Genomic DNA, 5,166 nt, shown 5'->3' with positions numbered 1-5,166 from the left:
GGAGATGGGTTATTAATTCTAAATTTTGAAATTGATCTTTTAAAAGTAACTTTTTTTTTTTTTAAACATTTGAATAATATTTTCCATTCCTCATTTATGAAGGGAAAGATAGAAATATAATGGCGACAATTTTATGATCATCTTTCTTCGATCGAGCTTAATTATATTTAGGGCATGTCTGTTTCCGCGGCTTGAGTTCTCCACGTTCCGATCACCAACACTTAGTTTCTCTTGACTATGCAATTAACTCAGTTTGATAAGCCTTAAGTATTGAAAGAGGCCTGTACAGGCGTGAAATCCTAATGCTTTTTAATTGTTTTTCTGTCTGTTGCCCGTCGTATTTCGTTGACTTCCTTCTCACATTTCTCTTTGACAACGGTTCGAAAAGTGCTATTAATTTTGACAAAAGCTTTGCCGGACAAGTGCGTAGACTCGCCTTCGATGAGGCGCGATGAATCGAACTTAACCTTCTAGCCATTGACTGCATTACTAAACGGACAAAGAATTTTAATCAATAAAAGCATATTATCGTAAAACTTACGTAATTACTTATAAGCTGAAACAAGCGTGCGCAACTTTTTCTCTTCAAAAGAAGTCTGTTAAGCACATGGAGGGTCGAGGCTTAAGTCAAATCAAAGATATAAATCAACAAAATTGTTGGGATTTGCACACAGAAAAGGTTGTAACCTGCCCATTGTTTTGATGAAGAGTAATGCCAAAAATTTTGTACGCTCAAAAACCACCGAGTAAAATAGTTTTGGAGGTCATCCAAGTTTCACAAAAAGTTCATTTTAATCTCTCTGAGTTTTTTCTTACAAATTTAGTCACTCGAGTTTCAAAGAGACTTAACCCGTATTTGATTTGACTAAAATTTAAATTTTTAATAAATTTTGATAAAAGTTGATCAAATGTGTAATTCAAAAATTAATAAAAAAAATTTTTTGAATAAAAAAAATTGTTGATCGCATAAAATGTGTAGTTGAAAATGAATTTTAAAAATTTAAGGCCAAACAGGAACTTAATTTAATCGCTACTAAACCATTCCGTCCAAGAAAAATATACACGTGGACGTGGGTGGCAATTAGATAGATTCCTTCTATATTGTAAAGGCTAACCTATGATAAGTGACTTACAATTTTCAATCAAATTCAAATATTAATTTTAGTCATTATTCTAATATTGGATAAAATTATAAGTTACTAAAAATACTATGTGATAGGAATGAGTGGTGAATAAGTAGGTAATAGCTACGGGTTCCATGAAATTTATGGTTAAAATTAAAATTTGACGTTGAAAGTTAATTTATAAGTTACTTTCTAAGTTTTCCTAACATGCTCACTATATTTTAATTATACAAAAGGTCCGTAATTTATGTTCATTATCACACTTATGTTCTCGACTATTTTCATTGAATGATTATCATCGACCTTTTATTAATTAACACATCCTCTATATGACTATGACGACAGATTACGTTAACAAATTTCATCAAGAGAGAGTAAAACAACTTATATGGGTGGTTTAACAAATATGTACGATTACCAAATTTCTATTTTGTTAGGTACACTTTTTCGTTGTGGTACTCAATCTGCACAATTTCCCCTTCATGTATAGTTACTTGATGTTATGGAGTAGGTCCGCAAATATATTGGATATGGATCGAATTTGCCCATATTCGATCTGGTTCGATAATTTAACGAATATTTGGTTGTTAAATTCATGTCTGATTTTTTATGTTATCTGATACTTGATCCAATAATCTGACCCGAATTATTTTTCACATATTCTTTTTTATTAAAAAAAGGGGATCCTCAATCTCAATTCAAAATTTATTATATCATGTATTAATTTTGTATTGGAATTAGATAGATTTGACATTTTTCATTAAAAGTTATAAAGTATAGTACAAGTTTCAAAATGAAAAAAATAAAATAAAATTATGTGCAATAAATTATGCAGTAATATATAAAAAAATATTATATTATTATAACAAATCGAATCGGATGTTTTTGGATCGGATTGACCTATATCCATATTTGCTTTATTTAGTTGACTGATTATCAGATTCGGATCTTGATCATATTATTGGACTGAGATCATAAATTTATCTCCCATTAATTTCATCGATTTTCAGATCAAAATGCAATTAATCGATAACCCTAATATGGAAGCACCTCTGCACCTCAAATTTCTAAATGTGCGAAGAAAGAAATATATAGAATTGCGAATAAATAGCTTACCCTCATTTTAAAGCAAGTAAATTTAATTTTTGGACACGTAAACTATCACTAAGGACAATATGTGCTAATGAAAAGTTAAGAATAAAAATGAGACGAAAATATTAAAGACATTAATGTGATAATAAATAAGAATTAGGGATCTTTAATAAAATTGAAATGTGTGTATTTACTAAAATGCTGTGTTAATACTGAGATGAGTCCTGTTGTCCATTTTTATCGTCTAATTGTTGCACACCTAATTATAAATTGATACATCATAAAAATTAATATTGTCATGATGTATCAATTTTTATTTGGGTGGACAGCATAAATAGATAGCTGATCTTAACTCGTTAATACTAACCCCGTTTTACTATCATTCTTTTTAAACTTGTTTTTTCATATTCATTTTTAATCATACATTCTGACAATATAATACTTTTACATAAATTCAAAAATTTTCCTATTTTTTAACCATGCAATATTCAAAAATTACTTTTCAAAAACTAATTCTCTTCAAATAAAAATTCAAAAGAATAATTGTCAAATAGGACTTGATATAACTATCTTGTAATAAATTATAAAAATCTAAATTAATATTTGTTATATCATAATTATGAATTTATGGAAGAGTTTAAATTGCTAAAAAGTACATATGTCGATCAATGTTGTTCAATAATTAATTGAGGTTTGCAATAGAAATTTAACATCACCGACAAGTCTTCTAGCCTACTACCAGTTTATAGCCATGGTAGATGGAATAATAAATAAGGACCATGCTGGGGTGCAAAAGAGAATTGACACCCTAGCTGACAGATCCTCACAGTCGGGGTGGTGGGGTGGAATTTTTTACATTTTTTATTCATGTGGGGTCGACGCAGGTCCCACTAACATGTGAGTATCTGTCAAATTAGTGGGCAAAATCCTTCTGGTAGCTCAGTATTTTCCAATAAATAAGGCATAGAGAAATTTGTGATGGAAATTGTAAGGGCTTGGTTAAGGATAATTATACTCAATATGTATATACACACACATTATTATTATTATTATTTTATTTTATTTTTAATTTTTTTTGTTTTTTGTGTTGAACCACATGATGATTGCACTTACTGTCTTTAATTTGTTCTCATTTTACCAATTAAGTTCTTAATAACTTTACATCGCATTCTTAATTTTAACCTTTCAATAATTGACACATGTCATATTAATATCAATTTTAATCCAAAATCTTCGTTGGGAAGACGTAAAACAACTTATTTAGTCATCAAATTTTTTTAAAATACACATGAAAATGTGACAAAATATTTTTCTCATCGAAGGTATGCAAACAATATGTTTTTACAGAAGTCATCATCAAGGAGAAACTGTGCAAATTAATAGAAAGTTGAAAATATGAATTTAACGCGAAAAAAAAGTTTGGGGTATAAGTTCCACAATAAAACAAAAACCAACGAGCTCAATGTCAATTAGTGTGTAGCGCAACAAATAAAAACTCGAGTGTGAATATAATTATCGTGGGTTCTTTTTGTTAGATATTTTTCATCATTTTGCATGTGTTTAATTTTTTGTTTTGCGAATGATTTGCCGTTCGGATTAGTGTTTGCCGCTGCGCCCCCCGTGGGGGTTCGGGGGCAACGCCCCCGAAAGAGAACTTTATTTTCAAAAGTTTTTGAATAGGTGCATCTGTTCATTTTTAACAGTCACTTCCAAATGATACACCTATTCAAATAATTGTCTCAGTGTCTATAAATTCTGGGTGAATTCTCATTTGCAAATACATTAAAACAATCTATTTTTCCTTCTTTCTCTTGGCATCAATCAGTTATATTCGAGTGTTTTCTTGGTTTGATCAAATAGTCACAATTTGAATAAAACGCCTCCATTGTATCTTGAGAGAGGTTTTCTATTATACTCCGTTGTGACTTTGTTGAATAGGGGAGAAACATCTCTTAAAGGATAACGTTTCATTTCGTGCTTTGGAGTTCATTAACATATTCAGATTTCCCTACATTATTAACAACAGTTTTATATAAACTTAACTCCTTCATCCATCATACTTGGTGCGATTGCTTTTTACCTATAAACAAAGTGCGGAACTATTATTATTATTTGAAAATAATTTTCTGTTAATTTGTCCCCAAAATATATTTAAGTTTTTGTAGAAATCATACATATATAATTTACTTCTCCAATATTTTTCATCTTCTACAAAGAAATTCTGACTCAGATCACTGACCACACATCCACAACACTTTATGTGAGCATATTTGTATCTTTCTGTTCAAAAATAATTGTTCGATCATGAAACAGGAAGACAATAGATGACTAATTTCCTTGTCTTTGAATAAGATAGAACGGAAGCCGACACGAACACAACAATTATCAGGTCCAAGCATGTTTTGGATAGACTTCAAGACTTCAAGATTGATGGGATTTAATTCATTTTCTAGAAAAGTAACTTTTTGATCACAATCAAATGCGATAGCAGAGGCTCGCGTGGGGTCTAAATAGTTTGTTGATGGTTTTATCTCCGTTTTGGTGATTATGTAGCACAAAGTAAATAAAATCGAAGAAAAAAGGTGAATATTCTTTACTATAGTTCGGTGTCTTACTTCGATGAATCTTAATTACACACAAGGCAATCGAGATCGTCGATTTAACCATTTTTGAAGATAATCCACCTCTTCCTATATTAGCCTATTTAAATAGAATTGAAATAACGAAAGTTAATCATAATGTGAACTACCATTCTATATGGATTATTGTTGAGATAGTGATGCCAAAATAGGTCCATGGCCATGTTTCTCGTGAGACGAGGGTTCTTGATGTTATAGGGAACGAGTTCTTGTTGAGCACTGGTTGTATTTCGTTTTCGTGACTTAGATGCAGCAAACACATCGATTCCATAACATGGGTTGTGCATGAAGCGGATGAATCATGGAGAATT

This window comes from Olea europaea, unplaced genomic scaffold (genome assembly GCF_002742605.1).
Source record: "Olea europaea var. sylvestris unplaced genomic scaffold, O_europaea_v1 scaffold630, whole genome shotgun sequence".
Classification (NCBI taxonomy): domain Eukaryota; kingdom Viridiplantae; phylum Streptophyta; class Magnoliopsida; order Lamiales; family Oleaceae; genus Olea; species Olea europaea.
The sequence above is the reverse complement of the archived record's forward strand: the minus strand, read 5'-3'. Positions refer to the sequence as shown.